The sequence below is a fragment of the Cynocephalus volans genome, chromosome 11, assembly GCF_027409185.1.
Source record: "Cynocephalus volans isolate mCynVol1 chromosome 11, mCynVol1.pri, whole genome shotgun sequence".
Classification (NCBI taxonomy): domain Eukaryota; kingdom Metazoa; phylum Chordata; class Mammalia; order Dermoptera; family Cynocephalidae; genus Cynocephalus; species Cynocephalus volans.
This window is the reverse complement of record NC_084470.1, coordinates 103,172,229-103,197,671: the sequence shown is the minus strand read 5'-3', so window position 1 is coordinate 103,197,671 and position 25,443 is coordinate 103,172,229. Positions and strand designations below refer to the sequence as shown.

Genomic DNA, 25,443 nt, shown 5'->3' with positions numbered 1-25,443 from the left:
AAGACTTGGTGCAATGTGATCCAGGGCAAAGACAAATTTCTTTGCAGCCTCACAATTTACCCTGAAAACTCATTTGAATTTTTTATTCCCATCCAAAATATATCTTGTTTGATTAAATTCAAAAACGTTTTCCTTCCCTAATTCTCAGGAATAACTGGCATCCTGGGAAGATATGTTTTTCTGAGGCTTTATGTCCTTCTGTTATCTAACTTATATCTTCAGTTCACATACCTCCATTTGAAAAGCCTGGATACAAAGAATAGTGCATGGAACCAGGAATCAGAAAGTTTATATCAGGATACTGGCTTGGGATCAATTCAGCAAATATTTACTGAATGACTTCTACGTGTCAAGGGCTGTGTTAGGGGCTCCTCATACTGGTTCCACCCTTGATTAATCGGATGCAGGAGCCCTAGTTTAACTGGAGAAAGTGACTGCTGCAAAGAGGCACAAAAGAACATGACATCCACAAAAGACGAGCTTTGGGGGGAATGCAGGAACTCAGGCAAGGCTCGGTTAGAGTGCAGGTAACTCGAATAAGAAATTGTACTCAGTAAAGCCCTTTCAGAATTTTACATGATATCTGTACTTTTTTAACAAATGCAACTCGTATATCATTTTCTTATTTATGTCTTTCTCTTTAGTTTTCTATAAAGTTTCATTTTGAAATGTTAATCAGTCTGAACTGTCCAGGAAAAGTAAGAAATTCTTCTCCATACTCCAGCCTAAACAAAAGAAGGCAGGAAGGAACATGTGGTCACTTGTGTGGTCTCTGTCCTTCACGCACCCTGGAAAGGTGAACAGAGCTTTATGGAGAAGGTATGAGGCACTTCAGCGACCCCTTTCCCCACCTTCTTCTCCAGGCCTGCTCTATGAGGCCACAGGCAGGTACTTTACCTTCCATGGGTCTGCCCCAGCCCTCCTCTAGGGGTGGTGCCATTACCAGTGGGGCAGTCTCGTCCACTGTAGAGTGCTGGTACCTGACCAAATAGATAAGGTCTTGAATGTCATCTAGCACCACAGCCTCTTCAAATATATTATTTCCCTTCATTCCCAGATCTCTGTTCTTGGACACACGTGTATCGAGCATGTTCTCTGCTACGTTCAGAATTTGCAACTCAGAAGCACGGAAGACTTTATCTCGGACTTTTTCCACATTGTCTGGCAGGCTCTCCCGCTGTGCTGACTTCAGGTTTAATGACATTTCTTGTAGCATGGCTTCCAGCTCACGGACATCGAAGTACTTCTGGAACCGCTGCAAGCACTGCTCTTCTTTAAAGAAGCTGCTTATTATACGCAAGTCCTCCCTATGGTCACTGTGCTGATGTATGTGTACATCTACAGGTGTATGTGGAGTCCAGTGGGACAGGTCATCTTCAAGTTCTTCAGAAACAGACCCCTGGTATTCTGTGTCCATGAATTTCTCTATATCCTCGTGGTCCTCTTTTAAGAGTTCTCCCCCAGGCTTCTCTGCAACCCCGAGAGGATCCTGTGGGTTGTCTTTCTTCAGATCATCTCTATTCTGAAATGCTTCACCTTGCTCTATAGTCCTAGTTTTCTCCTTGTTCGGGAAATCAGTTATGTCAGACGGATTCTGTGCTTTCTTATCTACCAGAGGGCTCTCTTCTTTTCCCACCACCATATCGCCTGGGTCCCTGCCTATTGTGTCTACTCCTTCGGCCATGGGTTCACCTTTTTCTTTTAGTAACCCAAATCATACTGGTTTCTTGTTTGTTTTCTTCAGTTTCCAGCTCAGGATTAATGGTTCCTAAAATTGCTCTTTCGGTGACTTGCACATTTACGTCTGCCTGCCTGTCTTGAGTCCCAGGGCTCTTCTCTCTAGACTGTTTTGCAATGACAGCATTTTCATTTTCCAGTAGCTCTTCAGGGGGAGAGTCATCCTCTGCTGCTTCTGGATTTTCTGCATGGGAACCTGGCCCTCGTGCGCTGTCAGTCTGGTCTGCCTCCCGCGTGCTGGAGGAGTCCTCGCTGTCCTCTGCCGCAGTGGCCTCGTCTTCTCATTCACACGCTCACTGCCTGCAGCGGCCACAGCTCTTCCTCGTTGCTCAGAAAGACTTCTTCCCGGAGAGGGAGCCTCTGCTTTTTGTTCTCTCGGCAAACTGATATTATCTGAAGAGGAGAATCTAGGCTTATTTTGAGTTTTAAGAAATACTTGCTCTTTAAATTCCTCATGTTGATGCTCCATTGAAGGCATGTGTGGTTCTGGTTCACTTACCAAAACATTCACTTCTGCCACACTGTCTCTGGATGCATTATGTGGATTATCTCCCCAACGTGGCACAATGTCTAAGGATTCCTGTTTAATATTTCTTTCATTCATTTGATTCCCTGCAGCGTTATGTACAGATCCACTCTCTGAGCCACCTTCCAAAATCTGCTCCCCAGGCTTTTCCCCTTGGAGTGTGCCTTCTGAGATATGAATAGCTGCTCCTTTCTGGTCATTTTCTCTGTCACCGGAGGTGGATTTTAATGTGTCTTTATGCTTTTCATCAGCTAATAGTCAGGGTTACTGTCTGGAGTAGAGCTGTGCACAGCCATCTCTTCCTGCCTCTCACCGTCTAATTCACTCTCACTTTGTACCAGGCCCCTCTCAGGTTCTTGAACTTCCCTCCTTTTGCCTCTAATGTGAAAGTTCTGTGTCCACTTCTGGGTCTTCCCATTATTTCTTTCAGGGACTTCTACAATCAAAAGACCGTCTTCTACATTTTCAGTGTCAGTATACTCTATGGCTGATCTTGGTGTCTCCTGTTTGCTATTCGGGATGAATGAATCATCATCTTCCTTTTCTTCCTCTGAAGAAGGACTCTCTAAATCCATCACACCTGTTTTCTCTTCACCTCCCATGACAATAGAGAATATAGTATCCCCCAACTTGTTAGTATATTTTTATCACCCTTTTTGATGGCAGGAGACAAAGTTATCTCAACCTTATACTCTCCATTTGAATTCTGCTCTTTCTCTGTTGAATATTTCTCAACTCCAGACTTCACTGGAGTTTTATATCTTCTTCACTTGTAAAGATTAGTAATGGTAGCTCATCAAAGTTTTCTTTATTTTCATGTTCTTTTTCAAATGTGTAATACTCAGTATCCAATTCCTCATCAAAATTATCTTCTAAAGAAGTAACAAGTCTGGTTGTCTCATCGTCAGATACAAGTGCATCAGCAGTTGAGCCAAATTTGGTTTTCAAGTCCAGAGACATGTCCTTTTGCAAAAGTTTATAAGCATCAATCTTCTCCTGTTCACTGGAAATCTGAGAGCTATTGCTGGTTTTGTTGTTTTCACTTTGTTTAAATTTAATTGATCTTGCAGCATTTCTTCAAGAAGTTCAAACAAAGACTTCTCTCCCTTAGCATCTCCCATTTGACTGTTTGCATGTTTCTCCTCAGCTATAAACCATTCCTTGAGATCATTAGTGTTTTCTAGAAACACACTTGTTTTCCCCTGAGTCAGCTTCTTCTGGTTTAGGTTCAGGTTCATTTTCCTTAGATACTTCAGGAGTTTTTTCCACATGCACATGCAGAGAAGTTTTTTCTACAGCTTTCTCAGAAACTCCAGTTGCAGAATTGTATAATTCCAAACCCCCTAAAAGTTCTTCTACATTATAATTCTCATAATTGTCTCTTCCCCATCAAAACAAAATCTGTCTCCTGTAAGAGAAAGAAAAACATTGATGTGTCACTAACCAAGTGGCACAAGAGCAAACTCTTACCATGCTACTGACAGACATAACTCCAAGTTCATTTTGGCTCTAGAGGGGCGCCTGTGTCAACCTTGATTGATGACTACTCTTAGGCAGTGGGGGGACAGGAGGCTGGAGTCCACTTTCCCACCCAAGTAGTACTCCTGGCTTCGCTTCATTCTCTCTACCTCAGGTAAGGAATGATTCATGTGGCCGGTGAGTTTGCTCAGCCCCATCCCTGTGTTGTGTTTTCGACCTGCCAGAGGGAATTCACAGATGACTTTTAGGTTGAATCCTTAGCAGTAAGCAACAGGGAGTGTGCTGCCAAGTCACCATCTTTAGTTCTGAAGAGTTTGATTTACATGTTCCACAAATGTCACAAGTATCATGATAATCAAATGAAACAGACACTTGGGAAATATTAATAAAACAAATCTTTATTAACTATTACTACAGAGAACTTCAGCAAGAGGGGAGATAAAGTTTACTAATCTTTTAGTAAACATTTTTAGCATAACAGTCGTATAAACACCATTGTTATGTATTTATCTGGTGCATACTAAAAAGAGGATAATGGAAATACATGTTCTTAAAGCATTTCCACAGGAAATGTTCATATTTTTCATGACATTTTAAATTATTTATCAGAAATAAAGCACTCTCTTGGGCCAAGAGAGCCAAAAGGTCTAAATCTTGTGTGTCCTGGTCCAAATCCCCGAGGGTCAAAAGGCAGGTCCCATCTTCCAGGTGGAACGCCTGGTGCATATTCTCTTAAGTCTAGTGGTGGACGCATACCAGGACCTGGAAAACAAACATTCAGTCATGAAAAGATACCTACGAACATATCTAAATTAAGATGATTCCAGGTACATTAACATATTCTCTAATTTCTCACAACCCTAGAACGTCAAGTGGTGGCATCCCGGTTTTATAGATGAGGCAAACTGAGACTTATCATTTTTAAGTTACATGCCTTTGGCCAGACAGCCACGAAAGAGCATGGGCAGGATTTAAACATGGCTCTACCTAGCTCCACACCTGCATTCTTTCCACTATACAGTCTTGCCATGTTTTTCTCATAAGAGCTCAATTTGTACTTAGACGTACCATAATACCATACCAAAAGTGACAGATTATGAAATAGGTCTTCCCTGCAACAAAGAAATTTTGATAAAGGAAACTCCATTGTCTACTACTGTAAAAATTCATGCAATAGCTCAGCATGGAACTAACATACACCATCAAATTCAAGGTGCTTGCTCTGCTGGAGAAGACCTTCTAGCTTCATCAAATTAAAATCAGCAACATTCACAGGATAGCTATTACATCCTACGTTCTCTTTCAAAACTCCTCATCTATTCCCAAGTGAGGAGTGAGGCTTTAACCTTTCCTTCTTTTGTGTTCTGTGACCCATTTCTTATGCTTCTGTTATGGGTGATCACAAGATTTCTGTTGTAGAATCTATGTGTCTGTGACCTACAGGACATCTTGGGTTAAGGGACGTGTCTTAACCACCTTTCTATCCATTGCAGAGCCTGGTACATAGCCATGGGTGTTTAATAAACAGCTGCAGAAATCATATATCTGTCTATCAATAGCTCCTTTTCTTGTCTAGATGAGATAGTTACTGCCATCTTAGTACAGGGAGACTGTGTAGCACTCCATGTGTCCTAAGAACTTGAGCCAAAATTGAAATGTACTCAGTCAGCTTTATCCTTGTATTGCAAAGCCCTGCAATAGCAACTGTTTTAGCGAGGAACAGAGAGAAAAGATGAATATGCTTTACAAGTCAGTTACTACTATTGAAATCATCATACCGAATGGTGGAGGAAATGGCCGAGGCCAGAAATGCCCGCAGAGGTGAGGAGGTGGTCCATATCGAATGGGTGGTGGGATGGGTCCTCCAATGAGGGAGCTCATGGGGGGCACCCCTGGAAAAGGAGGTGGGGGGTCTTTAGGAGCCATATTACCCTGCAGAATAGAAGCATTTCAAGTTTTGAAAATACTTCGGTAGGACAGACAAAAGCACCAACACCAGTAAAAGCTAAAACCCAAAGAAGCAGATGTCAGACACCTGTCCAAAGAACAGAATCAGTGCAACAAAATTCTATCCCTCCCCCGTTTGTTCTCACTGACAGAGAGGTTATAGGGATGCCACAGGAGTGAACGGTCTCACTGTAAGCATATTACTGTTTGTGTCTGCGAATGGAAGGGAAAACCTGGAGGACTGTCAAAGGTTATCAATGGAGATGACTCCTGATTAATGAAGAAGCCACACCACACACACTGTGATGTCCCTCTAAGGCAGGCACTCCCTCCATTCACCACAATAGCTCTTTATTTTCATATTAAGAATGCAGAGAATAAAAAGGAATGAAAAATCCATTCTCTACGCATGTCCTAATAGCTACTAGTCAGAGTACCTTCAGAAGGGCTTTCATATATCTTGAATTCTCAGAACTCTAAATCTCTAAGTATGAACATCTTATTTTCATTATGGGAGAACAGAGTTTTAGATAATTTGCTGAAGGTCCCCCAGCATGGAAGAGGCCAAGCTGGAATTCAATACCAGGTTTGCCTCCAAGCCCTTGCTCTTTCCACCTCTGCTTCTCATCTCTAACCAAGGGGTCTCTACTCTCTCTAAAGTCTTCCACCTCAAAGGGCTTTTGGGTCTAACCCAAGCTTCCCTTGGATAAAGAGATCTCTCAAGAGATATGTGTTCCTGGAGTCCTGCCCTGGAACTCAGAAGTATCTTCCAATAGAAACAATGTTATATATACAATTAGGCAGGCACAGCTCTAATATTTACCTTCATTCATTAGAAATACTATATATTATAAGATACTGACTAATCATTTCCTATGGTAAACTGGCTTGGAAACTCTAAATATTTAAACTTACTTTGATTTCAACATAGAGAAGCACTATGAGGTATGATCAGAAGACTTAGCAGCTATAACAGCAACAGAAGTAACAAGAGAATACAGTGATGTGAACATATTTTAAAGCCATTGCTGGGAATGGAATCAACAGGTAATTACAGATTTTCATTACTATTTCACTTGCAGCAAACATTCTTCTGTTATCAATCTGTAATTTCAGATCATTCAAAGTAGGCTTTGCCAGGGCCGGCCTGTGGTTCAATTAGGAGAGTGTGGTGCTGATAACACGAAGGCCGTGGGTTCGGATCCCTATGTAGGGATGGCCGGTTAGCTCACTTGGAGAGGGTGGTGCTGACAACACCACGTAAAGGGTTAAGATCCCCTTACCGGTCATCTTTTTAAAAAAAAAAAAACCAAAAAACATAGTGGGCTTTGGTTAGCGTACAAGTGGAGAAATTTTTAAATAGCAGTCTTCCAAGTGAAAATATAAGAACTATGGGTTTTGCAACTTCAAATGAATTTACTTTGCCTGAGAGAATTCAACACTGAATCACACAATATAGTTGAAATGATGACTTTTCACATTTTTAAAGTTAATCACAATTATAGCAGATGCTCTGAACAGGTTAATTGTCTAACCAAAACAGGTAAGAGGAGAAAAAAACAACCAACCAACTAGTCAGATTTCAGCAACATTCCCAAATCAAGGACAAGAGTGAGATAAGTACTGCAGTGGAATTTAAAGCCAAGTATATTAGTACTCCTCATATCCTTTCCAGAAATACACCAAGTAAAAGCCCAGTGCAGTCCTCGACCTCTATGTACTTACTGCTCCTGGATGCTCAGCCAAAGAAGTAATGCTGGGAACTGAAGGGCCTTCACGCTCTTGGGGAACAGTTTGCTGTTTAAAAAATAAACAATTGAACACACAAAGAGGAAATGAGGCAAAGAGAGAGTGCTGTAGGAAAAGCTGAATGTTCCTGAAATACCTAATTGTAATTCACAACAGCTGCAGCATTTACCTTGCTCCCGTCCATCACCTTAGAAGGGGAAGAGCGTCTTGAGTTGCTGCTCATCATGGCAGCTGGACCAGATCCTGGGTCTGTGAAAGGCCAGAGTATTTATTTAGACTGATTTTGATTTGTACACTGTGAAAAAATCCTCCACTCACTGTCCAACATGACTTTAGACACTTTGAACACACTTAGGCCTCTTTCCAGAGGCAGAGGGTTTCCCAGACACCTCAGAAGACCATTAGAATGAGACAGAGGCCTGTCCACTGACCCTTGAGAAAGAAATAACTGAGCCCTTGAATATATTTTTTCAGAAGAAATAAACCAATTGTGGACAGACCTGGGTTCAACTCTAGCTAGAAAGCGGCATTAGAAACGGGACTCCCAATACAATTAAGGAAAATCACTTGTAATTTATGCACGGGCTTAAAGAATTAAAATAAGAACTGTTGTGGATTGATATAACAGCAATAAACCCTGCACATTAGTAGCACTGGTCCTGTAATTCATTTAAGCTTGATATAATTCTATAGGCTGATTTGTTTCACTATATAATTGGACTTCAATATCTTACCTAGCATTATAGACATATTTAGGATTTTTAAAACATACTTATAGTATTTCAGATTATAGTGATGTTATACAGAAGTATATATCCTGCATAAACTACAAAGTTGTAAGGCTAGTTTTATAATATTCAGGAGAGGAACCTCAAATTTAAAGATGTAGGGTGATACTTCCCAGTAAAAAGTTAAAAGAAACCAAAAACAAGAAAAGGACCTCCACAGAAATAATAAATAAATGCTTTCTGTTCTAAAGTAGATCTTGCAGTAGACTATCCACCAACACAAATGAAGAAATTTGCTTCTGTCTACTGGATCGACCCAAAATTCTAAAATGTTATTTGCATTAGAAATCTTGAATAAGAGGGAAAGAGCACTCTTGAAAAGTTTATTTCAAGGTCACATGTGAATGCTCACCAAATTCTCTTCTAGGCATATCTCTTGGGTTGAGAGTATCGGAGAGAGGCTTCCCGGGTGGCTGTGCTGCCAGTGGAGGGGAGCATTGTCCACCACTCACAGGGGATGGGCCAAACGAGCCATTGTGGCTCAGAGGACCTGAAGAAGACAGCGTCTTGTTACCACTTTAAGACCTTTCTTTTCTTTGGTAAGTTCTTGGAATTATTTCTAGGGCATCATAACTATTACACACAAAATAAAAAGTAATTTATATACGCTTTACACCAAAAACCAGAATGCTGCTTTTTACGAAATATTTCCCACCTCTCCGTGGAGGGTTTTGTGTGTTTGGTCTTCCTGGCATTGGTTTTACAGTCATAGGCTCTTCTTGCAGCAGTGCCACCTTCTGAGTTATTTCCAATAATCTTGAATATAGAGAAAGAATGGACTTAAATATGAAATTGAAATCAGTTCCTTATTAGAGACCACATAGTACACCCTTTAAAAAATTAAACTGCATTGAAAATAGAGATATCAAAATCACTGACTTGTATCTCAGGTCAGCGGCTTCCCTTTTCTCTTCAGCTATAGCCCTTTCTGCATCGCGAAGTTTTATCTGTTGGAGAAAATATTTTTAAATTCAGTTGTGGTAGAATACACACAAAGTAAAGGAAAGAAAGAAAAGCTTACCCAGTTAGCATGCACTTTTTTGTCCTGAGCAGCAATCTGAAAAGATACATCAAAAAATATGTTTTGGAACTCATTATAATAGCCATTATAACAGTCTGTATTCAATACCAAAAAATTCTGCAACTGTAGGGCAGTATAATTATTACCTGATCTTTAAATGAACGCTCTGATTTCTGCAATTCTTCCTCCATTTCTTCAATTCTGCGCCTAAGAATTGCACTTGTCTTTACCAGTTAAAGCACAACTAGATAAAAATTCAAACAACCTGGCCACATTCCCAATACTCTTAACAACTGTACCCTAAAAGACTTCATCCATACATATAAAAACATATTTACATGGTTATATAAATAGAGTACAAGAATGTTGAAAGCTAATGCTACATAATTTCCTTATTATTTAATGGCTAGAAATTCTTAGTCGATGGAGATTATGAGTTGATAAATTATAGTTTCCTTATATGTTCTTCAATATGTTCCCAAATAATCCTATTAATATCTTCCTTGATAAAGCTTTTTTACCGCCCTTATTAGAAAACTTCCAAGAATTATGACTACTGCATCTATCAAATGGCACGGTAACTTTAATCACTTTTGATACATCCTATAACAAATTGGTCTCTTAAAGAATCACTGCAATATATACTCCCCTCTCCTCCAAACTGTTTGCATTAACCAAGTTCCCTTACATACAGTCTTGCCAGCACTGGGTATAAAATTTAGTTTTTCTCTTGTGAGAACTTAAGGTATTCATGCCCACTGATATTTATGCTTCTGTACAATTATTTTCTTCTACACAATGTAAAGATGGTTATAAAAAAACTAACACTAGTTTCCTTAGCCATTGACACCACCTTTAGAAGCTGAACTCACTTGTAAGTTTTTACTTCCTCTGCAGCCAAAACCACCTTCTCATCTGCAGTTGACAGCTGCTGCTCTCTTTCTTGCCGCTCATACTCTTCTTCACTCAATTTCCTAAGATAAAATGGGTTGTCAAGTGAAAGTGTTTCTCTTTCTTCCCAGCAGTCTAGCTGAAATCTCTATTCAAATGTCACTTCCCATCCTACTCTCAAACATACACAGACATACAGAGTCTAGGAAGGAATTCAAACCTCCATTTAGGGATAAAAATCAAACTATGGCCTGTTGGAGAATCACCTGCATTTTCTAACTCATAATTCTCTGCTCACTAATGAACAAAACAGATGTAAAAACACAGTGGGCAATCTCTTGTGCTGGAGATGAAGAGAGCTCACGTTACTTCAGTGTGGAGACCCAGTCGAATCAACCTAGCATAGCTAAGCTTATTTGGGATAAGCAAGGGAGAATTACTTCTCTTATTTCTACCATGGAAAGACCACTAGTTACTTTTCTTATTTTGTTATGGATGAACTGTTTCTGAAACCAAGACATGTTAAAGGTAGTCAGCGAAAGAGCCCTTGGAACATGTCATGTAACTATGCAATTAACAGAAAAACATTTTCACATGTCAGATGTGGAACTCCTACTACCTACTTCGATGGAATCATGATTAAGGAAAGAGTCCAATCTGAGTATTGGCAATGTTTATTGAACAGAAAAAAAATCCAAATGGTCCCATACTCAGGGTGATATCTACTAGAAACTGGTTTCAACCTAATAACCTTCAAGTTCATGATGTCAATCTACTATGACATAGAGTGTAAAGGGAGCAACATTTAATGATTTAAAAATGCCATTTTATAGTAACTCTTGTACTTGTTTACCCATAGTTCTGATTCATGATACTTAAATTGAAAGTTAACTTTCTATGAATCAGAAGCAAAATTAGAAGAGCTATAGTAAAAAAAGTTTACTAACACCAAGGAAAAAGGTTTACATAATTTTTTATAACTGCTCATTCAGTAATTTAGCAAATATTTTACGTGTGGCTATAATACAGCAGTCACCTTGTAAGGTGCTAAGAAAAAAGTATGGGTGAAGTACTATACCCACAGTAAAAAAAAAGGAGCTCACAGTTTAATGTATAAAAGATATATATAAGAACTGAACAATCCCTCCCTAACTCTGGTTTAGTAAGAAATGTGAAAAACTGAGACTTGAAGAAAGACCAGAGAGAATTTTGCTTCCTATAGTGGATGAGTTAGTCTGAGAATAATGAGAAAATCTTGACAAAAATAGAAAGAATGTGCTCGAAGGCATCAGAGAGCTGATAAGGCATGAAAGATACATGTGTATGGCCAAGATCCTGTAGGAAAAAGAATCTCAGAATTACAAGTAAGACTGGCATTTTAAGCCACTCTTCCCCTAGGTTCATCCACACACTGAAGACAGTGCAGAGAGATAAGGAGGCTGAACATAGCTCCCAACATATCTCTGGTTCAAATAAGAAAGAGGTGGAGTTCTGGGCTGCTGGAGATGGAGGACCTCTAGTAAAAGCCCTGGGCTTTGAGCTGAGAGTAGAAAGTGCTGGATATGTGGAATATTAAACTGTTAATACACTGTCCTTTGAAGAAACTATGACATTTCTGAATGACCTTAACTGCTGACTGGATTAGGTGATGAGGACTTGCTAGAAATAACCTCAAATATTTCCGGTGGGAAGATCACACCCTCCTAGGCCTCAAATTTCCTTTATCATTATCATAATTGTCACTCAATCTAAACTGAGCAGGCACTCCACAAGACAAGACAATGTGATCAAAATCTAAAATACAAGAGAAATGGACTCAATGGCTTCACATAATGGAATTATTTTTACACAGATTTTTAAATTATTGTGCCTTACATATTCAAAAAAGTGAAAATGAAGATCAGGAATTTCAGCAGAGGATTAGAAATTATAAAATGAATAATAGAAAGTGAAATTAAGAACTCAATGACTGACTTTAGCAGCAGGTTTCATAACTGAGGTGAGATTTTAGTACATTGGAAGACAGGTCAAAAGAAAACTTCCAGAATGAAGCAAATTGAGAATGCAGGAGATAGAGGAAATAATTTTTACAAAGCCTGACATGTTTAATTGGTATCTCAGGAGAAGACAAAGTGAGGCAAAATTAATACGGAAAAAAAATACCTCCAAATTCAAGAGGTGTTCATCACCCAAGCAGCATAAATGCAAAAGAGAGATAGAGAAAGGGGAAAAAGGAAAACCCCACTCTTGGGCACCTCCCCATAAAACTGCTGAAAACCAAGAAGAAATATGACTGAAGGTGCTAGGACAAGGGTGAAACATGTGAAAGAGGGGAAATAAGAATGATAACAGATTCCTCAGGGAAACTTTAAAACCAGAAAATAAGCAATTGGTTATCTTTAAAGTGCTGAAATTCAATAACTGTGAAAAATTCTATAGCCAGCAGAAAGATATTTAAAAAATGGAATCAGAATAAAGACATCTGATGCAAAGGTAAATTCATCAAATCTGTTACTAAAGGATGTTCTAGTAGAATGAAAGTGATCCCAAATGGAAGACCAAAGATGTAGATGAATAAAGAATTACAGGGACAATAAATATGTGTGTAAATTGAATTAACACTGCAGGACAGCACCATGAAAGACAATAAAAAGTCTTGTGGAGTTTGAGGTATACAGAATATTAAAATACACTAGCACAAAATTACCTAAGTCAGGAAGGAAATAAAGCCCAGAAAGAGGTAAATCTATTAATTTATGTCAGACTTTTTGATAAGTCTGGGATATAATTTTGAGGTCTTTTAAGCTATGGTCACGTGTCAATTAACAGGGATACATTCTGAGAAATGCATTGCTAAGTGATTTCATCACTGTGTAAACACCAGACTGTGTACGTACACAAACCTAAATGCTATAGCCTACTACACATCTATAATCTGTGGGCCTACCATCATACATGTGGTGCATCATTGACCGAAATGTCATTACTGGATGAGCAAGATGACCTCGAATTAACTACCAAGCTTGAACAAGGGAAGAGAATAATTAACAATGTTCAAACAATTCAAGAGGAAGAAGAAAAGAAACATAGTACAAACCAACAAACGGAAAGCAAATACCAATATGTAGATTTAAACTCAAACACATATTTAGCAGTTACATTATAAGAAAAAAATGAGTACTCACCCAGTGTCTATGGCTATTTATGCCACCACTCCCTCCAGAAATGATTTTAAGGAGCATAAACATTTGAGTAAGCAGGAGATTGGCAGGTGGAAATAGTTTTAGAATACAGTTTTGCTACGGAGAAAACCACACACATGACGACCAGGAGGCATGGAGTGGTATGAAGGGACTGTACTGTGTGTGGCTGTAGGTCAGGAAGCATCCGAAGGCGCTACAGGAAATGGACCTGGAGAGGCAGCTCGGGACCATGTAAGGGGAGCAACCTCTATACCTGCTGAGGAGTCCAACATGGATACTGAAGAGAATGGGGTATCCTTGACAGAGTTTAGGCACATAATGAAATGGACCCACTTGTATTTTAGGATATTCACTCTTGGAGCTTCAAGAAAATTAAACAGAGTGTGGAGGAAGTTGCATAAGAAAGGGAGACTGAAGACAGGTGATTAGTTAGGGGACTGGCAGAAAAGATGACATGTGCCTGAACTAACACAGTGGCTTTGAGAGAGGATAGTAGAATACAGACCAGACATGGTGACTGAAAGGAGGCTGGAGGAGCTGAATAAAATAGAGCCACAGTGCCTGAGTCCTGAAGAATAACTGTCACTTACATGATTCACACTACTATTAGGGCAGAGACATGCTTATTCTTAGAAAAGGTAATAAAAAGAGGAATGTTTCTCTCAAGTGGGCCCAGTGGTTAGAGCTGGCCTGAACAAAATTCGGAAATCTAAATTGGTTGCTTGATGAGCGCAGAATTAGAGAAAGTTAATGGTGTGCTTTCAGTGTTTAATGGAATCAGGCAGTACAAGCATTTTTTAAGAAGTTAGCTTTATTCAGCAATACAGGCCTTCTCCCAGACTGAGTAAAGTGTAAGAGTAAACACAAATAGCAATGCCACAGACAAGCTATTTTGTAGGAATTCAAATATTTTTGTGGAGGAAAACCTCAAAATTGACTACAAAAATACATCTTTTGAGAGATACTTAGCTCCAAATTTGAGATGGATATTTCAAAAGATTAATACCTAAATATACACACCAAACAGATATTTCTGTATTCAAAACTCCTAACATCCTTACCATAATTATATCATGATTAGTCTGAATATTTGATTTTATTAAGTCCTATACTTTCAGTAACTATATATTCCTTTTGAAATTCTTATTCTACTAAAAACCATGTCATAAAAATCACCTGGAATTTGAAGAGACTATATCAAGCACTAGTAAAACAAATGTAAGACTAATCAGAATTACATAAATGACCACAAAGAAAGGCCAATGGAGTAAGTGGTGGACTACAGACAGGGTGTGCATCTGCAGAAAAGAAGCACGTGTGCAGCAGCAGCCGCTGCTACCAGTAAACCGCGCCCCTCACATGAATTACAGTCAACAATTCCCGATGGCTGGTCAGAACAGAAAGAAAAATGCAAGTTCTGGGGAAAAAAAGGCAAAGAAGGAAAGAACACATACCAATCAAAGGTGGAAAAAACCATAAATAATCATTAAGATAAAATTATCTACATTAGTATACGTATATAGTCATGACAATTGTGTTAATAACTAACAATGAAAATCTTACTTATGCAGAGCCATCTCGTTCTGCTGGTATAGTTCACTCAAAATCTCCACTTTCTGCCTCAGGGTTTTACATTCATCCTCCAGTCCAGCTTTGGCAGACTGCAGTGAACTGCAGTCCTTTTCTAATTGCTTTATTCCATCTGTAAAGGATAAAACAGTTGAGCTCTATGTGTGTGCACAAGGACTTCAGAATGTGGTTGAGAAGGTGGTGCCGACAGGAATGAGAAGGGCAAAGCAGAAAGCCATTCCTCGTCTTCCCAATGATATTTTGTATCTTTCCAACATGTGGTGCTTTGTTTTGAAGAAGCAACCTACCTTGCAGGTTCCATTTTGTGGACATGGAGGCTCTTAGCTTAAATTGTAAGAGTTTTAGATCTTCTTCAACTACTGATATTGTAGTTTGTGTCTAAAAAGTGCAGAAGAGAGAAGTATTCTTAAAAGTGAGTCATCGTTAGTATTCACAAGCACTTATGGGACTCTATAAAAAAAATTATACCTGAGAGACCCCCATCATCTGCTTAATTGGAGTTTTCATTTTCCCATTTTGGTTACCTAAAAAACAGAAGGTTTTAATTGCTTTTTCTTCCCTTGCTTTTTTAACTATATATTTTCTTGACTTCCTCAAAACTACAAAATTATCGTGTTCAAATACTAAAAGGAAAAAGCAAATTAACCAACAGAACTAATGAGACTAATTGACTTTTAAGAGAATTAGAAATATAATTTAAAAAGTAAATTCCTAGTATGTACAATAAAAATGTTATCCATGCTGTTTTTGAGCAAGAAGAAATATCTGAGATGAAGCTCTGTCTTCTCTCTCAGATCTCTGCTTGGGTAAGTGTCTTATTTTAGAAAGAGTCACTCCTCTGTTCTCCCCCAGAATCTGTTATCAGGTATGGTTTAAAACAACCACTAATACAAGCAATAGCCAACTTGGGAAACTGTGTTTAGAAACATTTTCTTCATCAGCAAATACTGCTACCCTGAAGCCTCCACTGTCACAGCCTAAGTTAGTTTATAGCTCCAACCACCTCAGTACTCTTAAAACTGGTTGTAAGGCTTAAAACCGCACAGCTACAGAGACGAGTATTAAAACCATATGTCGTCTCTGTGAAGCTGAGAAACAGGTTTCTCCTATTGCATGGGATCAATACTTAGAGGTATAAAACATGACCCGTACAGTTCTAATGCATGTCAACTAGTTCTCAATGGGATGGGGAAAAAAAGGTCAGTGTTCTTTGCATTCCAATTGCTATATCACAACCCAGCAGACCACCTCTGCCCAATGCAGATAGACATATATAGAAATCTAATGATATCTTTCTATGACTGTAAAGCTTAAGAGGAAATTCTGCCAGCGGAGAAGCAGCATCAGTGTACTAAATTAAAGACAGGAAGGCAACAAGGGGTCCAACTTCCTGAGACTGATCTTACCTCCCACCTCTCCATTTGCTAATTCATCTGACTCCTTTCCTCCTTTATTTTGACTCTCAGATTCAGACTCATACTCTAACTGATTCAACTGTGTAATGCAATTAGTCAAAGCCTAGAAAAGAAGCAAAAGGGGATCGGTAAGAGCCTCTCAATTTTAATCCAGCAAATTTCATGAGAATTCATGAGAATTAAGCATGTATTCATGAGAATGAACTTACATTAATATTATCATCTTTGTGAGTAATAGCTACTTGTAAATCTTTCTGAGACTTCTTCAATGATTTGATTTGCTCACTGAGTTCATCATGTGATTTACTCCAGTCTCTGATTTCCTGCTGCAACTGAAAAGTCAAACATGTGAATTCCCACAGGTTAGGGCTTTTGCACTGAAGACACTAGAACTATGTGAATGAGACTGGGAAGTAAGAAACTAAGCCCCTCCCTGACCTGCGACTATGGGTTAAAACCCTTGCTAAAGGAAAGTGGAGAGTGGTCTTAATGTTCAGAGCTATAGCATGAACACTAGATCTGTCAAGGAAGTTGATCCAGTTCACTGCATCCTTCAGAAAATTGGGGCAATTCAAATAACTCACTTCAAGTAGGAATGGAAGAGCATGTCCTATCGTCTCCAAGTCCAGCCTCTTGATTATGTAACCTTCCCTTGGCCAATGAAGCAGTTAACTAGTCGAAGAAGGGTTAAAAAATACCTACTTTGGTCTAAAAAGCCAATCTATTACACCTTTGAAGCTACTCAAGTTAGTAGTTGGTTAATGTTTGATAAGACAAAGACTAAACACTCTGATCATAAATTGTACAGAAGAACAGGAGCTCTGGAACAGATAAGAATGTAGACATGCACTCAGTTCTGGAAGCAGAGTTTTAACTTTGCATATCCAGGTACAGAATTCTGCATGCTCATTTCATTACCTTTAAAACCAATCTGAGAAAAAATATTCATGAGGTAATGGTATTTGGTTGTCTAGATTACATGATCTAAGACATCCATTTTTTTTTTACCTGCTCTTTCTTCTTCTTAAGCCTAGCATTTTCTTCTTGAACCCAGTGGCATTCAGACTTCATCTTCTCTTCACTAAGCTTATCTTCTTTAAGAGCAATTTGAACCTAATGTGAAAACATTCCTATCAGTGAATTAATTCGAAAGGACAAGCACGTTACAATTTCCCAACCAGAAGTAACGTAGTTTTCATTTTCTGCATATTTTAGCACACATCACATTTTTGCTCCTCAACAAAACTAAAACATAGTATAACTATTCCGTAGGAAGTGTAGTCAGCTTTACCTCTGCAAATTCTGAAGCATTCATGGAGATAAGATTGTTTAACTTCTCTATAGATTTCCTGTTTTCTAATATCTGCCATGAGGAAACAGAACACAAAACATATATTAGAATTTTGGTAGAAACATCAGAATATGTGCCAAAAAGAAGAAACAATAACAAAACTTATCCCCCTGCCATCCTGTATGTTTCAGGTAAAAGCATGTGAACCAATCAAGAACTTAAAGAGGAACCATAATTGAGTGCACAAATATTTCATGACATCCACAGCCTTCCTGGTTATGAGATAATGTACTAGATGACCAGACAGAAAGGTGAAAGCAGAGAAAATGAACAAACTTTCAAGTAAACCAATTCAAATCAGTCATTTTTTATTAATGGCAGAGAAAACAAACAAACAAAGAAACAAACCCAAGAACACTTTAAAAATTCTCTTGCCTGAATTAAAAATGGCAGGATTTGAGGGAGATAAGATAAATGTCACATACAGAAGAAATTCCAAATAATTTATGAAGATACTGGCTCTTCAAGGAGGTGGGGCATAACTCTCCCCTCTTGGACTGTGGGTAACTTCCTTCCAAAGAGTCCAGTATATAAAAGGTGGAAAAAGAGTAATTTCTTAACAGAAAAACCTGGCAAGACTACCTTTGCTAGGTGGTCAACTCAACTGGGTGTATGCCATACAGGAAGCCTCTCTACTGTCTTTGCAACTTTCATGTAATTCTAAAACTAAAGTAAAAAGTTTACTGAAAAAGAACTTACAGAACCAAATGTAAGGACTGTTATGGTTATCACAGTTACAGTTTTTTGGTGCTGTACATGTTTCAGAGGACAGAACCAAGTAATATGAAAATTACACAGAGCTGAGGACAAAAATACTTCCATAAAACCACTTTGAATTATATTAGTCCTTAAAATTCCTCAAAAATGGACAGAAGTAGGTTTAACTTCTCTGACTCCCACTCTTACTTTAGATAACAGCATGGAAAATATCGTGTTCAGCTTATGCAGTATACAGAATATTTAAAAGTGTTACACTACAGTAACACTTAGCAGCAAAACTCTTACCAAGTCCTGATTCCTGACAGTATGTTCTCTCTCAGATTCTAACATAACACGAAGACTTTTAGCTGTGTCATCCAGAATTTTACTAGTTTTTTCAAGTGTCTTGATTTTATCCTACAAAAAAAGTTATTATGATTGGTAATAATTACTCATTACTTTTACTTCTGTTTTCAGAATGTAATCGCAAGAAGGGAATTTTACCATATACTTAATCGCTTCATAATGAAGAATCATATTTTGTTTCTTGGTTTCTTGAATATATTTCTTCGATTCCTTGATCTATATAAAATAAAGCATTCAGAATTCAAAAATATAAATTATAGTTGTACGAAAACTTATTTCCAAATAAGTGACCCCTTCCAGAACGAAGCAGTGCTTTACACATATGATGACTGCTTAAGATCTGAATGGTTGGTAGCAAATAATAAGAAAATATGATTTAACAATACTATAATAACTAAATTTATAGTAACTGTAAAACAGGCAGAAATAATTCAAGTGGGAACAATGGGGAACAAAACTAAAAAAATCATTATACCTTCTGTTCATAGTCTGACAACTTTTGAACAAGTTCTCTATTTTCTCTTGTGATGTTTTTCACCTTGTCAGAAATTTGCTGTTCAGTGACTAAAAAGGGGGCAAAAATCAATATGTCACTAAATAAAATTGTTACCCAATGTATTAGCAGCAAAGACATGTTATTTGGCACTATGAGGAAAAATTACTTCTTTTCAAAAGTTTTATGACTTTTTAAAGAGCAATCTGTAGTTAACAGCAATAAGGATATAAAAATATTATTAAAATTTAAGAAAAATATTCTTATAATAGAATGGCTATTTAAATGAGATTCTAGTTTAAATATATTTCAAAAATGGGAAATATAGTAAAACGTTATAGCTTGATGTTCCTTTCTGCATGAAGTACATTTCTTCTCAGAAAATGGGATTCCTTCAAATACATGTTATTTACAAAAAAACAGAATGAAAATGCAAATATATTGATTGATATTTCTATTCCTCAAATTATCTAGTTTAATAAATGTTTCATGTATTGATTAAATCATTAGCACAGGAACGTTGTTCACCTGTAATAAATCTGCATTGAATCAACATTTAAAGTCAGGCTGCCCCAAATTAAACTAATCATCTTCTCTCTAGTCCCACAATTTACTCATCCTCATCTCCTCTCCATTGGTATCACCACCATCTACTCCATCATCCAACCTAGCAACTCAGGAAAACTAAAACTTTCAGGAGCTAATAAGTCAATCAGACATAAGAAGTCATTATATCTACTTCTAGCTTATATAAAACTCATGACAAACACCAATACAGAGGAAACACTACCAAAGATAAAATAAGTCTAAAATTTTACCTTGATAAACTCTACTCTTTACCTGGAAGAGAGAGAAATAAAATTAAATTTGATGTTAAACATTTTATTAATAAAAATATATAGTTCGTAATATAACGGTGAAAAATCATAACCAAGTGAGAGTTTAATAATTGTTTGACTCAGCCTAATGAATTCATAGGATTAAAAAAAAGAAATGGTTAGAAAGAATTTCAAATTTAATTGGTGGCGATACTTCATAAATAGTCTCGATAGACAAAAGCATTAAGGTAAATATACCTTGCAGCTAAAGATATGTTTATATATCTATTAAATGAGTACCAATCTTACAAAATGAACACGATTTTAACAACAGATATGGCTAATATTTCATAATATACTAATGCTTATTTACCTAAAATCATTTATTTAAGAACCCAAAATAGCCAAGATGAGGTCTAGAAACAATGATTGTTCAAAAAGAGTCTGAGGAAACAAAATTAAAGGTATAATCTTTGTATTAAGATATGCCTCTTTCCTTCACCAGAAAACATCTTTGAAATCTTATTCAAAGTTGGATATTGGCTGAATTTAGAAATACTTCTGGGCGTGTGGTCCCTTTCAGTCAGGTTTGGGTCTTTAAAAACTATGACCTAAAAATATTACTGGAGCTTCAAAAAGAGCTCTGGTCATCCTGGCTAAGGGAGCAGAGGAAATGGAGACAGTCATCCCTGTAGATGTCATGAGACACATTGGGATTAAGGTCACCATTGCACGTCTGGCTGGAAAAGACCCCGTACAGTGTAGCCATGTTATTGTCATTTGTCCTGATGCCATTCTTGAAGGTGCAAAAAAAACAAGGACCATATAATGTGGTAGTTCTCCAGGAGGTAATCTGGGTGCACAGAATTTATCTGAGTCTGCTGCTGTGAAAGAGACACTGAAGGAACAAGAAAAGAGGAAGGGCCTCATAGCTGCTATCTGTGCAGGTCCTACTGCTCTGTTGACTCATCAAATAGGTTTTGAAAGCAAAGTTACAACATACCCACTTGCTAAAAACAAAATAATGAATGGAAGTCATTACAGCCATTCAGAATTGTGTGGAAAATGATGGCCTGATTCTTACAAGCCGAGGTCCTGGGACCTGCTTTGAGTTTATTCTTGCTATTGTTGAGGTGCTGAGCAGCAAGGAGGTGGCTGATTAAGTGAAGGCTCCACTTGTTCTTAAAGATTAGAGCAAAAGAAGTTGATGGTGAGTTAGAGAAATAGGCCTTATAATCCATTCTCTCTGTGTTCACTTCAAACAATAAATGACTGGTTAACGTGCCGAGAAGCTGTCATTACTGCTTTTGTGAAGTGTAGTTGTGAAGTAACAACTCCACAGAGATTTCTCAGCCTATAAATTGTGTCTGTACGTTTCTGAACTTTGTCTGCCAAATAAAGAGGGCATTACATCTGAAAGGGAAGGGAAGACTGCTAGAGCAAAATGCAGACAAGACAAGAGAAATAACAGCTAACATATTTCTAAATGGGCAAAAACAAAATCACCCCCTGAAGATGCTCTAAATTTACAGGAAAATAAAATCTAAGCAGGAACTAATTAAAAAAAATACTACTATATTTCTTTAGAACTCCAAATACGTTTCTTCTTTCAAATGTTATAAATGGTGATGGGATTTTCAGACCAGTCCACAAAATCATCTATGGTATCTCATTATTAGTACAGTATCTAAACACCACTTACAAGAATGCTGTTCTAGGAAAATGCCTTCAGAAAATTCCAACTTGGAAAGAAATGACTATTTCTTTACTGTCACAGCCTAGCTAATGAGAGAGTAAGCTTCCTTTGCTCCCTTTCACCCAAACTAAAAGTCACATTGGGACCAGGTTTCCAAAAGGCAAATGCTAAGGCTGAGAAGCAACAGGACAAAGAGACTACATATCCTTGTGAAAATCAAAACAGGTGTTAGGGTTTTTATGAATGGGAGAGAGAAGAGTAGGAAATATAAAATGTTTTCACCTTTTCCCCTTCTGTTCACACTTTTATTCTCCCTTTTTCCTTTTATGTAAGGAAAAACCTCATGAGGCTAGAGAATCCAGGCAAAAGAAATCCTTCTTGTAGGAGTGATTTTACAATCAATTGGGCAAGGAGAGGAAACTTATTAATAATAATATGTTGAATGTAATACAGTTAAGAAATTAATAAAACAACACAGTACCCAGTTTTAGAAAGAATTGCATTGAATGCTTTTGGCCACTTTAACTGTTAAGGTTCAAATGAAAGCTTTGCATTTGCACAGTTCATTTACACAGAATAATTTCCCCCAATTATGTGAAACAAGTGTGAAGCAGAATGACATACAGTACAATAAAAAGTATGTAGGAGTATACACACATATACATACATATATATGTCTGAAAGTCAAATCCTGTACAGAAAAAAAGGATACAAAAGTTTAATAGTGTCTGAAAATTATATATCCTGTATTTCCAAATAAGATATTTTCTGAGCACATGATCTAATCAGAAAATCTTGCAAACACTTGTATATGTAAGGGGAAAAACCTGAAAAATTACTTCATCTCATAGATATAAGAATTTTTATCGTTCTATTGTATTTACTTGCATTATTTTTTCTGGGTGGGTGCGAGTGTACATATGTCTTTAATATAATGCACAGTTTACCTATACTTTGAAGTCTTGGTTTCTGCTTTTTTCCACTTCATGTTAAATTGTGAGCACTTTTGGTTCCCCAATGTCTTTGAAATATGTAAAGTCACCTTATATCCAATTATATGGATATACAATAATTTAACAATTCCCCTACCATAGGGATCATTTAGGTTGTGACAAGTTTTCACTCTAATAAGTACTGTTCCACTGAATACCCTTGTATTTGATCTTTAATGCATGATTGGTAATTTCTTTAGGACAGATAATTAGACATGATATTATACTATATAAAAGAATATGACCATTTGTAAGGCTTCTTATACATATCACTAAACTACTTTTCAGAGTGGCTGTATGAATTCCCAATTCTACTAACAGTGCATATGTGCACCCTCCTCATTCTTAATCTTTAGGTTTTGATAGAAGGGATTCATAAATTGAACTTTGCCACTTGAATTTATACATGTTATCTTGTTCACATAAGTCTAAAACAGAAAGATTACACTATTTTATAAGGTTAGCTTGAACTATAATCATTAATTAGCATTTATGTTACTGAAAAAGAAGCAAAGAAAAGGGCCAGTGATTATAAAACATCCCTTGCATTTATGAGTTGAAGTATAAATTAATTTACTCACAACAAGGACAGTTCTCCAGAAGAATACACCAAATGAAACAATTCCCAGGAAGGCTGTTATAAGTACAGGTTCCCATGACAGTCCATAGAAATCTGGCCCAGGCTGAACATCATCAGGCAATGTATGAACAAACTGAAATAGACATATTAGAAATAATGGGAAGCCTTAAAGAAATTTGCAATAATGCAGTCACAAAGAGTCAGCCATAGAAATTCTATGCCAAACTCCACCAGATAACTACTCCTTAAAAAGCTTCAATAGCTCTTACTGCTTCAAGAAAGACTGGATGTTGGCCGTCTCATTTCTTGTTTGACTATTAGTGTTTTTAAGTATTACGAGTCTAAATGTCTTTAAGTTGAGCATATATTTCCACTTAGCAGAGACTCTGCCACATCATTTTGTCCAACACATGGCTAGAGACCCTCTGGATCACACTTTTCTCTTGGTTAAGTGGTTTATATTACTTAAAAAAACAAAAAGAAAAACAAAAAAAAACCCCACATAAGACAAAAAATTTCAATCCAGTAGAAGTAATCAACTTTCATGGCTGCAAATAAAACCAACATGATTGTAATGGATGTGTTATTCCTCTCAAAATTTAAACTTTAACTTTATTCTACTCTTACATAAAGAAGGACACATGCTAAGTCAGATAGCTCCTGGTAACTGGTCTAGATCAATCCTGAATTTAACTGTATTCTATAAAACTCGGCACCTTAATTTCAAATGTTTCCTGGGAGATAGTCCATTAAACACCTGCCTGCTCCACACTGTTTCTGCTGCCCTCTACAAGTACCCGAGTTAACTACCATACTGACTCCATCCCCCAACAGTGCCAGCGGTTACTGGGAAAAGACTCACTGGCTCTCAGTGTTTGGATAGTGGCTTTAAACACAACACAGTGTCTGTCACTTCTAACTGTTCAGTAAGAAATGAGCAAGGGATGAAACTTCAAATACACTCCCACTAGCCTCCCTAAACAGCACAGCAATGTCCTGCCTGCCTCAGGCCTGACACGCTCCATTTCCTTGGCCGGGTCGGTCAGGGTACCCACTCCGCTCAGAACTCGTCCACCCACCTGCCAAAATTGGGGTCCCTCCGTGGGAATGGGGATGGTCACCTCCAGCAGCTTGGCTGTGAGGGCTGTGTACAGCACTGTCAGGGGTCCCCAAAGTGCCCTGTCCGACGTGGCGACAGGAGGCACAATGGCAGGGACTGCCTCCATTGCATATGGACAGGCAGAGGGTGAGACGCTTCCCTGCGGAACAGCACATGACTCGTCTCTTCTAATGAAGACCAGCTCACAGAGGGGACTGAACTCAGTCTGCCCAGCGGCCGGCTCTTCGGCCAGGGAACACTGAGAACCTTGTTACCATGGTGACGATAGTGAACAGTGTGAACACCGCGTGGAAGGCACCAACCGCCGAGCAGCGGGGGGTGAGCGCGGCAGCAGAGCGGAAGCATCCAAGTGGGGGAGGCGACGAATGGGGTCGCCCGCCATAGCAGCTGAGAGAATGGGTGACGCAAGGGGCCAGAGTGAGGCGGCCAGTGGGCTCCCAGGAGAGGACCATGTACTGGGGCTGGGGTACAGGAGGAAGGCAGGCCTCTCCAGCTGCCCAAAGCTGGCCCCTATGTCAAAAAGTGCTGAGACCACCAGCTGCCCTCAGGTCCAGACAGAAAAGGAGCCACCCCGTGACCTCCATCCTCTGCTGACTCTGTCTGCCCAAGCTCCAGCTGCTCACGCGGCCTCCCATTCTGGTGACACCACTTTAAAAAGCCTATCCTGCCACAGTCATGCCATCATCACCCCTATGCTAGTGGGTCCAGTTCTGGGTCCCACCTTTTAAGGTTACTTGACTCATGGAAAAGGACAGGGAGAATGAATGGCCTGGAAATCACTCCAAATTTGATGAAACTGGGGATATTTACACTGCAGAAAGAAAAGTATTTGTAGATCTTTAAAGAGATGTCTTCGAGGTGAATATGAAGTTAATTCAGAAGAATGAGCATGAAGCAGGGAAATCCTAAGGAGAAGAGCAATGAAGGGCACAGTGAGAGTGCAGGGCAGGTCCTGTCATTAGTCAGTAGGGTACCAGCCCAA

The 25,443-nt window shown here is 38.4% G+C and overlaps 1 pseudogene; it reads right to left on the bottom strand.

Moving 5' to 3' along the window:
- Positions 1-675: 675 nt before the first annotated feature.
- LOC134390191 (transport and Golgi organization protein 1 homolog) lies at positions 676-24,567 on the bottom strand (annotated as a pseudogene).
- Between the last annotated feature and the right edge of the window lie 876 nt (positions 24,568-25,443).